Source organism: Rutidosis leptorrhynchoides, chromosome 2 (genome assembly GCF_046630445.1).
Source record: "Rutidosis leptorrhynchoides isolate AG116_Rl617_1_P2 chromosome 2, CSIRO_AGI_Rlap_v1, whole genome shotgun sequence".
Classification (NCBI taxonomy): Eukaryota; Viridiplantae; Streptophyta; class Magnoliopsida; order Asterales; family Asteraceae; genus Rutidosis; species Rutidosis leptorrhynchoides.
The window spans coordinates 23,851,857-23,865,736 of record NC_092334.1 but is presented as its reverse complement, the minus strand read 5'-3'; the positions used below and the strand labels follow the sequence as shown (position 1 = coordinate 23,865,736).

Below are 13,880 nucleotides of genomic sequence, written 5' to 3'. Positions count from 1 at the left end.
CCGCCCATTCACAAAGACCGACAAACTGTGCCAGAAGCTCCTTACTCTCAACAAAAAAGAATGATTCTCGCCATTCCTTTAGGGAGGAATCCATGTCTCCAGTAAAGTTAAAAAATCCTCTCCGTTTGATGGAGAACTAACGAATCTCAGATCTTGAGACGGGAGAATATGGTAATAGTTAAGATACATCTCCCACATTACCAGTTTTTGGTACGCATGAGGGTATACCTGGGCAGGCGTTATCCCATAGTGTGTAAAGAATTGATACATGAATTCGGAATAGGGCAACCGGAAGTTGCCCACTGTGATGTCAGCATCATACATGGTAACCATGTCGGTTGGAGGTTTATGTGCTCGATGAGTGGCATCAGGAACCCTAAGAATATAATCGGACAAAAATGGGTATTTATTTACTAATTCATCGAGGTATTGATCACACACTCGACTCATTATGTCATCAATGTTCACAAAAGCCCTAGAAGAAGAAGCAACGTTTGCGCTAGTTGATGTGGAAGACTGGTCCGCCATATATATACGCGTAAAATACAAAATTATAAACTAACAGGAAAAAGTTAGCAGAAGAAATAAGGAAAAAGGGTACATTTTTTGTAAAAAAAAACTGTTGGTTTTTTAAGAAGAAACGATTCAAGGTACGAAGACTGTAAAAAGTGAAAATATTGGAAAAAGGAAGCTATTTATAGGTTTCAAAGAAGTTGATCCAACGGCTCAGATCAAAGGCTGGATCAAATGATTAAAACTGCAAAAAAGAAATCCCTCGAATGCCGTTCCAAAAAGTTGAAAAATGGAAAGAAAAAAAAAACAACACAAAAAGCGGGACGTATCTGCAGAAACTGTCTTTTCACACTGACAAACATTTAATGCACACCCAATCGGAATCATAGGCTCGTTTTCAAGTTTGATAACGGCAACCGTTCCGGCTACCATCATCAAACTGGGGGGACTTGATGATACGCATAATGATCCGTCTCAAAAAGACACTAATAGCAGCATCCCGGCTAGGGTTTACCCGGCGTATGAAATGTCCCGTTCATATTGATTATAAACGTTTCATATTAATTGATTTCGTTGCGAGGTTTTGACCTGTATATGAGACATTTTTCAAAGACTGCATTCGTTTTTAAAACAAACCATAGCCTTTATTTTATCGATAAAGGTTTAAAAACCATAACGTAGATTATCAAGTAATGATAATCTAAAAGATAACGTTTTACACACGAACATTACATATTGGTTTACAATAATATTATACATCGATTTAAATCTCCAAATGCAGTTTTTAAACAATATATTACAAGCATGCTGACTCCAATTCTTGTCCTTAAATTAGCATGCAACAGCGAAAGCTCTTAACAATCACCTGAGAATAAACATGCTTAAAACGTCAACAAAAATGTTGGTGTGTTATAGGTTTAACCTATATATTTATCAAATTATATTAATAGACCACAAGATTTCATATTTTCATTTCTCATAAACAACATGCATGCGTAATAGCAATCTGCATAAAAATCATTCATATGGTGAACACCTGGTAACCGACGTTAACAAGATGCATATAGAATATCCCCATCATTCCGGGACATCCTTCAGACATGATAATTTCGAAGTACTAAAGCATCCGCTACAATGGATGGGGTTTGTTGGGCTCAATAGATCTATCTTTAGGATTCGCGTCAATTAGTAGATTGGTTTACTAATTCTTAGGCTACCAAGCAAAAAGGGGCATATTCGGCTTCGATCATTCAACCATAGAAAGTAGTTTCACGTACTTGTGTCTATTTTGTAAAACATTTATAAAACTGCATGTATTCTCATCCCAAAAATATTAGATTTTAAAAGTGGGACTATAACTCACTTTCACAGATTTTTCCTTTGTCGGGAAATAAGACTTGGCCACGGGTCGATTCACGAACCTATAACAAATATGTACATATATCAAAGTATGATCGAAATATATTCACAACATTTTTTATTACATTTTAATGATTTAAGTTTATTAAGTTAGCTGTCCAACGTTAGTAGCCTACAACTAGTTGTCCACATTTAGCAGTACAGAAATAAATCAATATAAATTATCTTGGATCAATCCACGACCCAGTGTATACAAGCCTCAGGCTAGATCACAACTCAAAATATATATATATTTGGAATCAACCTCAACCATATATAGCGAACTTGATCATTACAGCATATAGAGTGTCTATGGTTGTTCCAAATAATATATATAGATGGGTCGATATGATATGTCAAAACATTGTATACGTGTCTATGGTATCTCAAGATTACATAATATATGTTAGAATATATGTATAATACAATATAAGTTAGCTAGGATATGATTAGTATAGATTTGTTACAATTTTCACGTAGCTAAAACTAGTAAAAATATCTAATTTTGTTTTACCCATAACTTCTTCGTTTTAAATCCATTTTGAGTGATTCAAATTGTTATGGTTTCATAATAAACTGAAATTTATGAAATTAAATAGAAAAAGTATAAGTTTGTAGTCGGAAATACAGGTTACAAGTCACTCTTGAAAGAGGTAGTCATTTCCGTCGAAAGAACGACATCTTGATGACCATTTTGAAAAACATACTTCCACTTTGAGTTTAACCATGATTTTTGGATATAGTTTCATGTTCATAAGAAAAATCATTTTCCCATAAGAACAACTTTTAAATCAAAGTTTATCATAGTTTTTAATTATCTAACCCAAAACAGCCCGCTGTGTTACTACGACGGCGTATGTCCGGTTTTACGGTGTTTTTCGTGTTTTCAGGTTTTAAATCATTAAGTTAGCATATCATATAGATATATAACATGTTTTTATTTGATTTTAAAAGTCAAGTTAGAAGGATTAACTTTGTTTGCGAACAAGTTAAGAATTAACTAAACTATGTTCTAGTGCTTACATGTTCAAATCTTCGAATAAGATAGTTATATATATATATATGAATCGAATGATGTTATAAACATCATTACTACCTCAAGTAAAGTAGGTAAACCTACTGGAAATGATGAAAAAATAACTTGAGCTTCAAAGGATCTTTGATGGCTTGGAAGTTCTTGAAGTAGAATCATGACACGAAAAACAAGTTCAAGTAAGATTACTACTCGAATTAAGATAGTTATAGTTATAGAAATTTAATTAAAGCTTGAATATGAATATAAACTTGATTTACAAAGATAATCTACTGTAAATAACAAAGGTTTCTTGAGGTTGGGTGATCACTTGAAATTGATTTGCAAGATTGAAAGTAAACTAGCAAACTTGAAAGGATTTTCGAAGTGTTCTTGAAGTGTTCTTCCTATGATGATTATAGTTTGATACTTGAAGTAATTTTTGATGAAGATGATGATTAGTTTACTGAAAAATTCGTTCTTGAGAGTGTGTGTGTGTTTATAGAGAATTAGAAAGAGAATTGGAAGTGAAATGGAGTGGGTGGTGAGTGGGAATGGTGAGTGGGGTTAAAAGGAGTTCTTGTTTTTGTTTCCTTACTCATAAGTCATGCTAGTTGTCTAATTATGGTTCCCACATGTCTTTATGACTCACAATGGCTGCTAAGAGCTGAATTATTATGTGTATATACCAATAGTATATACATCTAGGAGCTGTGTATTGTACGAGTACGAATACGGGTGCATACGAGTAGAATTGTTGATGAAAATGAATGGAAATGTATTTGTAACCATTTTTGTTAAGTAGAAGTATTTTGATATGTATCTTGAAGTCTTTCAAAAGTGCATTAATATATCTTAATACACTACATGTATATACATTTTAACTGAGTCGTTAAGTCATCGTTAGTCGTTACATGTAAGTGTTGTTTTGAAACCTTTAAGTTAACAATCCTGTTAAATGTAATTAATCCATTGTTTATTATATCAAATGAGATGTTAAATTATTACATTATCATGATATTATTATGTATGAATATATCTTAATATGATATATATACATTAAAATGTCGTTACAACGATAATCGTTACATATATGTCTCGTTTCGAAATCCTTAAGTTAGTAGTCTTATTTTTACATATGTAGTTCATTGTTAATACACCTAATGATATGTTTAATTATCATTTTATCATGTTAAACATAGTGTATCAATATCTTAATATGATTCATATGTATTTAGTAAGACGTTGTTATAACGATAATCGTTATATATATCGTTTCGAGTTTCTTAACTCAATAAACTCATTTTTATGTATATCACTCATTGTTAATATACTTAGTGAGATACTTACTTATCAAAATCTCATGTTAACTATATATATATATATATATATATATATATATATATATATATATATATATATATATATATATATATACATATATATATATATCATCATGTAGTTTTTACAAATTTTTAACATTCGTGAATCGCCGGTCAACTTGGGTGGTCAATTGGCTACATGAAACTCATTTCAATTAATCAAGTCTTAACAAGTTTGATTGCTTAACATGTTTGAAAATATTTAATCATGCAAATATATTTTTTAATTAATATATAAACATGAAAAAGTTCGGGTCACTACAGTACCTACCCGTTAAATAAATTTCGTCCCGAAATTTTAAGTTGTTGAAGGTGTTGACGCATCTTCTGGAAATAGGTGAGGGTATTTCAGCTTCATCTGATCTTCACGCTCTCAGGTGAACTCGGGTCCTCTATGAGCATTCCATCGAACCTTAACAATCGGTATTTTATTTTGCTTAAGTCTTTTAACCTCACGATCCATTATTTCGACGGGTTCTTCGATGAATTGAAGTTTTTCATTGATTTGAATTTCGTCTAACGGAATAGTGAGATTTTATTTAGCAAAACATTTCTTCAGATTTGAGACATGAAAGGTATTATGTACCCCGGCGAGTTGTTGCGGTAAGTCAAGTCGGTAAGCTACTGGTCCGACACGATCTATAATTTTGAATGGTCCAATGTACCTTGGATTTAGTTTTCCCCGTTTACCAAATCGAACAACGCCTTTCCAAGGTGAAACTTTAAGCATGACCATCTCTCCAATTTCAAATTCTATATCTTTTCTTTTAATGTCCGCGTAGCTCTTTTGTCGACTTTGGGCGGTTTTCAACCGCTGTTGAATTTGAATGATTTTCTCGGTAGTTTCTTGGATTATCTCTGGACCCGTAATTTGTCTATCCCCCACTTCACTCCAACAAATCGGAGATCTGCACTTTCTACCATAAAGTGCCTCAAACGGTGCCATCTCAATACTCGAGTGTAACTGTTGTTGTAGGAAAACTCTGCTAACGGTAGATGTCGATCCCAACTGTATCCAAAATCAATAACACATGCTCGTAGCATGTCTTCAAGCATTTGTATCGTCCTTTCACTTTGCCCATCAGTTTGTGGATGATAGGCAGTACTCATATCTAGATGAGTTCCCAATACTTGTTGTAATGTCTGCCAAAACCTTGAAACAAATCTGCCATCCCTATCAGAGATAATAGAGATTGGTATTCCATGTCTGGAGACAACTTCCTTCAAATATAGTCGCGCCAACTTCTCCATTTTATCATCTTCTCTCATTGGCAGAAAGTGCGCTGACTTGGTGAGACGATCGACTATTACCCAAATAGTATCATAACCACTAGCAGTCCTTGGCAATTTAGTAATGAAATCCATGGTAATGTTTTCCCATTTCCATTCCGGGATTTCAGGTTGTTGAAGTAGACGTGATGGTTTCTGATGTTCAGCTTTGACCTTAGAACACGTCAAACATTCTCCTACGTATTTAGCAATATCGGCTTTTATATCCGGCCACCAAAAGTGTTTCTTGAGATCTTTGTACATCTTCCCAGCTCCGGGATGTATTGAATATCTGGTTTTATGTGCTTCCTTAAGTACCTTTTCTCTCACATATCCAAACTTTGGTACCCAAATTCTTTCAGCCCTATACTGGGTTCCATCTTCCCGAATATTAAGATGTTTCTCCGATCCTTTGGGTATTTCATTCTTCAACTTTCCTTCTTTTACAACTTCCTGCTGCGCCTCTTTTATTTGAGTAGTAAGGTTAGTACGAATAATTATATTCATAGCTTTTACCCGTATAGGTTCTTTGTCCTTTCTACTCAAAGCGTCGGCTACCACATTCGCCTTCCCCGGGTGGTAACGAATCTCAAAGTCGTAATCATTCAACAATTCAATCCACCTACGCTGCCTCATGTTCAGTTGTTTCAGATTAAATATGTGTTGGATACTTTTGTGGTCGGTATATATAATACTTTTGACCTAGCCGGATGCAAAGGAATTAAGAAGACAAGGACTATATTAACACACAAATAAGCCTGTTGATAAACCGGCAACAATCTTGCCCGGACGTAACACTACCGTAAAGAAACACTCAGCAAAACCTTTCTTGCCCGGACGAAGAGTAAGACATTCCCCCGTCACAGCCTAGACGGATCTACCACACTCTCAGAACTCTCGCGCCTTACCAGCTTAGGTGTTTGGTCCTGGGATAAGTATGCCATCCCGGAACAAACACACCGTCCCGGAACAAGCACACCTTTCCGGAACAAGCACGTTGTCCCGAAACAAACGCATCTTCCCGGAACATGTCCATGCTCCCGGAGCAAACATACAAAAAATCTGCACGCCACGTCAACCCTTGAATCTAGGAAAGTTTGTTAAGATCTGCTCGATTATTCCCTTGAAAGGGACATGTGCGACGTCAACCCTCGGGATTGGCAAAGTTTGTTACAATCATGAAAGGGACATGTGCCACGTCACAATTCCCTCATAACATCTATAAATACACAAATAAGATCATTCATTCAACAACACTGGATGCATTAACGCTACTCTGCTCAAATTAACCACGGTAACATCTCTCCAGCTGATAATACAATTTCGATAACGATTCCGGTCGCCATCGGAATTCGTGTTCATTCCAAGATACTAACTTATTCGATTCCGATCGAATAAGGTTAGCCTCATCGATTGTTTTACGCCCTTGAAATCCAGATTTCAAATCGGGGTTCGCACAATTATTGGAGTTAAAACATTCGGTCCGCCTTTTTTCCCAAATCAAGCAATCAAACCCGAAATCTATTTAGTCATAACGATTTTGGTTTGATCAGTTTCTTTTGCAGATATGAAGAAAATTTTAGAGTTGGATCCTTCAAATAATCAATCGAAGAGGACAATTATTCGTCTAGAACCATTGGCAGTAGAAAAGCGTGAAAAAATGAAGGAAGAGATTCTTGGTAAGCTTTAGTCAATCGTACCCTTATTTAAATGTTTTAACATGTATAAAGTGTGCTACTGCACAATTCATTATTTATTTATAATTGTTTGCTATGATTTGCCACATTTATTTATAAATGGCATATTGGCATGTCTATAGACATTTACTTAGCGATTATTCTTGCAAATAAACGTAATTAAATTGCCATTAAAGTGCATTGATGAAAAGGACATCAGGGGGTAAATAAAGGGGGCCAGAAGCACTCTGTCGTTCGTTTATATAATGAAAAAGTAGTCTGCCAATGCTATGCTGGTTACACAAAAATAGAAAAACTTAAACTTTTGATAAAACCGTCGTATGCATCGATAATAGACCTTTGGTTACTTATAACCAACCTATTTCTGTTTTGGCTAGATTTCGTATATGACCCGTTTGAGATTAAACACAACCCAAATAAATATTACCATAACTAAATGGGTCAAAATTGCTCTCTGCTTGATTTTTTTTTATTTTTTTTATTTTTCATTTTTCTCCAAATAATTTTAATTTTATTATTTTTTTATTTAATTTTTGGGTATTATGTTTGTACAGGGAAGTTGAAAGATATGGGGAACACCATTTTAGGAAAATTTGGGATGAGCGTGGACAACTTCAAAGCAGTGAAAGATCCAAATACTGGCTCGTATTCTATCTCTTTTCAGCGTTAGTGATATCCTTCGTTTATAAAATGACCTTTAGCACCAAAATATTTTCAATATTTGGTATTACTATATCTAGAAACAGCTGAAATAACTCCATCCATACTGTTGATATGATCATGTTCTTTTTATTTTTTAAAATCCTAGAAAGTTGGTATCGTGAAAATAATTGTTCATAACCCTTCAGAACGGGTTACCATGGTCTTAAAGAACCATGATAGCGATTTTTTGAAATCACAATCAGAAGACCTGTTTTTTTTAAGGCCTGCTTGAAGAATAAGTCAGAATTTTTCAGATGCTCTATGATGATGGATTGGACGAAACGGGTCATTTTAGAACCATTTTGTTTTGGTGCATCTTTTAGAAGAAAAACAACTCAAATAAAGCCATTTCAGACCGATAACTTCATAATCAGTCACCTTGTAGTTACCATTTACATGATCATACTCAGCTCTGTCAAAGGTTTCACGTGATGAAGTTTCGTTATTACATGACCTTGAGATAAACATATCAACCCATTGCAAGAACCCAAAACGTCATACACAAATCCACAGTTTATATTAGGGTCATGCAAATTGTGTGAAAGTTGTTGGAATGCTAGTATCGCACTTAAGCTAACAAGTATATAATTGTCAATTGAATATGTAGTCTAGTTTTAAAAGAAGGGCATTCTTGCTAACATTTGTGTATCTACAATGGTTCCATATTTGATCACCATTCATCAAAGTAACAACTTATTGTAAATATACTTAATTATTACCATTAAGATGCAACAACATATACATTAACACATTATCATCCTGCCACCAAGTAAACTCATCAAGTGGCCTAAAAATGCTGCATAGATTTAGAAGTTACTACTATAACAATGCATAATAATTAATTAATAACCTGCATAGGAAAGGCATTTCACATAACTTTCAGAAACTAATCTCATTTCCTGTTACGCAAATACCTTCTCTTGTTTCGGCTCTTCAAGATCATATGCTCTACAGCATCAGCAATTTCATTGAACCACTTTACTCTTCTCGTTGTCAACATTATATATCCTATTACTATTCCGAGTGGAGTTCCACAACCGTATCCTAACATCACCGCCTTCCATGTAAATCCACTCTCTTCATCTTCATCTGCTACGATCCGTGGTTTGAATGGCCGCTCACACTTGTTAGGCAAAGGGAGGCCACAAAGTTTCTCATTCCCTTCAAACGAGTTCCCTTCAAACGTGCTGAACTGTGATCCTTGTGGAATGCGTCCCTCGAGATGGTTTTGAGAGAGATTCAAGAACTCGAGAAATGTCAAGTCTGCAAGGCTTTGAGGGATCTCTCCCGTGAGTTGGTTCCAAGATGAGTCTAGTGATTCAATCTTCGATAGTTTTCCAAGACTAAGTGGGATTCGACCAATTAGTTTGTTGTGAGATATATTTAGCACTATCAATGAGGTAAGACTTCCGATAATGTTTGGGATCTCTCCTGCAAATCTATTGTTTGATAGATCAAGAATTGTGTAGTGAATGAAAACTTGAGATATAAGTTGCTCCACTCCTTTGGACACTACAGCAATCGAGTAATAGTTGCCACCAGATTCCAAATATTCCAGTTTTGTATTGTTTTCAGACACATTCTTCATGTCATTGAAATTTTGAAAATATTTTCGTGGTAGCTCACCAACAAACTCATTATAAGATAAATCAAGAACTAGTAGACTTGGAAATTGAGATTCGACTGTCGATGAGGTTACAATGGGACCATTAAGTTTGTTCGATTTAAGGATAAGAACTTGCAGTTTTGGAAGATATCCTAACCAGCCAGGGAATGTTCCATTTAAATGGTTATTTCCGATATCAAGTACTTTCAAAAACTGACATTTGGACAACGAACGTGGAATCTCTCCTTCTAACTGATTTCCATTCAATAGTAGCCCTTCTAACTCTCCACAGCTCTCGAATACATTTGGAATAGTTCCTTGAAAATGATTGTTCTTCAAATTAATCGTAACAGCAGAGACAATAACGTTTCCCACACACTCTGGGATCACTCCACCAAAGCTGTTATTGGACATATCCAGAATTGTTAATTCGCTCAAGCTGCAAACGGAAAGTGGAAAAGGTCCTTGAAATGCGTTGGACTGTAGATACATAAAATATAATCCCTCCCATAGACGCTGAGGCAAGCCTGTTATCGAGTTATTTGAAAGATCTAAAGTTCTCAGCCTATTTCCACCCATCTCAACTGCCCATTCAGGAATGTCGCCTCTTATAAGATTATTTGATAGATCCAAGTACATAAGATCTTTCATGGCTCGTAAGGACACAGGGACCACCTTTATGTTACAAAAGGCTAATTTTAAGGTTACAATACCGAGATTGGCATAACGATTGACAGTACTATTAGTCAAGACAGATAAACCGCTATGGAAAGAATGATATTTGTAAGGTTTGGAAGGCTTGATAACAGTGCGTCTAACTCCCATTTCCTGTTACACAAATACCTTCTCTTGTTTCGGCTCTTCAAGATCATATGCTCTACAGCATCAGCAATTTCATTGAACCACTTTAATCTTCTCGTTGTCAACATTATATATCCTATTACTATTCCAAGTGGAGTTCCACAACCGTATCCTAACATCACCGCCTTCCATGTTAATCCACTCTCTTCATCTTCATCTGCTACGATCCGTGGTTTGAATGGCCGCTCACACTTGTTAGGCAAAGGGAGGCCACAAAGTTTCTCATTCCCTTCAAACGAGTTCCCTTCAAACGTGCTGAACTGTGATCCTTGTTGAATGCGTCCCTCGAGATGGTTTTGAGAGAGATTCAAGAACTCGAGAAATGTCAAGTCTGCAAGGCTTCGAGGGATCTCTCCCGTGAGTTGGTTCCAAGATAAATCTAGTGATTCAATCTTCGATAGTTTTCCAAGACTAAGTGGGATTCGACCAATTAGTTTGTTGTGAGATATATTGAGCACTATCAATGAGGTAAGACTTCCGATAATGTTTGGGATCTCTCCTTCAAATCTATTATTTGATAGATCAAGAATTGTGTAGTGAATGAAAACTTGAGATATAAATTGCTCCACTCCTTTGGACACTACAACAATTGAGTAATAGTTGCCACCAGATTCCAAATATTCTAGTTTTGTATTGTTTTCAGACACATTCTTCATGGCATTGAAATTTTGAAAATATTTTCGTGGTAGCTCACCAACAAACTCATTATAAGATAAATCAAGAACTAGTAGACTTGGAAATTGAGATTCGACTGTCGATGAGGTTACAATGGGACCACCAAGTTTGTTCGATTTAAGGATAAGAACTTGCAGTTTTTGGTATTACTATCTAGAAACAGCTGAAATAACTCCATCCGTACTGTTGATATGATCATGTTAGTTTTTATTTTTTAAATCCTAGAAAGTTGGTTTCCACTTGTATCGTGAAAATAATTGTTCGTTACCCCCTTCAAAACGGGTTACCATGGTCTTTAAAGAACCATGATAGTGATTTTTTGAAATCACTACCAGAAGACCTGTTTTTTCAAGGCCTGCATGAAGAATAAGTCCGAGTTTTTCAGATGTTGTATGATGATGGATTGGACGAAACGGGTCATTTTAGAACCATTTTGTTTTGGTGCATATTTTAGAAAAGTTACTACTATAACAATGCATAATTAATTAATAACCTGCATAGGAAAGGCATTTCACATAGCTTTCAGAAATTAATCTCATTTCCTGTTATGCGAATACCTTATTTTGTTTCGGCTCTTCAAGATCATATGTTCTCCAGCATCAACAATTGCATTGAACCACTTTACTCTTCTCGTCATCAACATTATATATCCTATTACCGTTCCAAATAGAGATCCACAGCCATATCCCAACATCACCGCCTTCCATGTAAATCCACTCTCTTCATCTTCATCTGCTTCGATCCGTGGTTTGATAGGAACCTCACACTTCTTAGGTAAGGGGAGCCCACAAAGTTTCTCATTCCCCTCAAACGAGTTCCCTTCAAACGTGTTGAACTGTGATCCTCATGGAAGGCGGCCCACGAGATGGTTTTGAGAGAGATTTAAGAACCCAAGAAATGTGAAGTCTGTAAGGCTTCGAGGGATCTCTCCAGTGAGTTGGTTCCAAGATAAGTCTAATGATTCCATCTCCGATAGTTTACCCTGTTAACAATTGATATGCGGAATATGTTTGATTGTTTATTGATAGTGAACTGAATATTCGGATCTAAAATGATGAACCGGAAAAAGAAAATAAAAGAGAGCAAAAGCTTAATGGGTTACATTGTGAATCTCGTGTTACTCTTACAATTGACAAGTGAGTCTATTTATACATAGACAACTCTAACAGCTATTTCTAAATTAGGATGGATCCAAATATACTTTTGGAACCCCTAATTACAAATGAGGAAATGCAGTTTGTCTTTGTTGAATTGTCTTGATGACTTGCTGACTTTGGATCCGTTGGTTTTGGCACCTTGTTGTTGTTGAGATGATCTTGTGACTTGTCTAAATTGGGAAAGGATGAAACTAAGTTTCTGATCCCAAAAGTCTAATTTCCAAATATGGTAATTTGTCTTTATTTGTTTATTCTAACACTCCCCCTCAAGTTGAATAGTGGGATCTCCACAATTCAACTTGCCCAATATATCATTGAGGGGTCTTCAGTTGACTAGTCAATCACGAGCTAGTCTTCAATTTTTTTTCAGCCGATTCCTGACTTGAACTCATTATATTTGCCTCAAACATCAAGCTCCCGACATGAACCCAGTTCATTCTTGAACCTTTATTGGTTCGCCAAGGAGTATTCAATTTATAGACATGAACCCAGTCCAACTTGGACCTTCACTGGTTCGCCTATGAATATTTAAGTTTCCGGACATGAACCCAGTCTAATTTGGACTTTGTTTGGTTCGCCTGGGATATTCAGCTTCTTGAAATGAACCCAGTTCAATCTTGAACCTTGTTTGGTTCACTTGAAATATTTAAGTTTTCTTTTCCTGACATGAACCCAGTTCAACGTGAACCTTGTTTGGTTCGCCAGAAGTATTTAAGTTCCCGACATGAACCTAGCTCCACTTGAACCTTGTTTGGCTCGCCCGACATGAACCTAGTTCAATCTTGAATCTTGTTTGGTTCGCCTGACATGAACCCAGTTCAAGATAAGCCTTGTTTGATTCGCCCGGGGTGTCTTGCTTTATTCCGTTAGATGCTTCGTTAATCAACTCACGGTGACGCTAGAATCAATCTCCCCCTCACCCGTGTGTTGAATATGTACCGGAAATATCATTAAAGCAAGGATTAGTGACATTGTAATAACATAATCAACTCATAATCACATTTATTTTCCACCAACTCACAATGATATTAGAATAAACTCCCCCTCATTTGTGTGTTGGGGGCTAAAGAGTTTTAAAGATTTTGAAAAAACCATTTCTAAGAAAAATATTTTAACATTGATTAAAATTACATCTTTAACCAATTTGATTGCTCATTTACTTTGACCAAAAGGTTTTTTCAATAAAACTAGAGGATATTCAAAACAAATTCTTTGGGGATAAAATCAATTTTTTTCATATGGGTCTATTTCATTATTTCCTTAAGCAAACAAAAGGTTTTTGACCTTGATTTGGGCTAACTTTATTTTCACCGTTGTGAAACAACAATTTTGGCTAGCTAAAATTCTCGCGACTTTCTATTGTATTGCATTTGCAATTACATTTGCTCCACCAATTAAAGTTTGTATGTAAAAATTTTGGAGCCTCTTTTTGAAAGACTTTAACTTGAACGAAATGGGACTGGCTAAGGCGTCTGAGGGGCAGAACAATTGACGAGGAAACTGAGCTAAAAAACATGATCTTAAACTACTCTAAATCAGCTATCCAAACAGATACTTGGCGATGGATATTAGCAGGTTCGGGTCAATTCACGACAAAGGAGCTGACCA

General features: G+C 35.7%; 1 pseudogene; it reads right to left on the bottom strand.

Moving 5' to 3' along the window:
* Positions 1 to 8,650: 8,650 nt before the first annotated feature.
* On the bottom strand, positions 8,651 to 11,096 carry LOC139887708 (receptor-like protein 7; annotated as a pseudogene).
* Between the last annotated feature and the right edge of the window lie 2,784 nt (positions 11,097 to 13,880).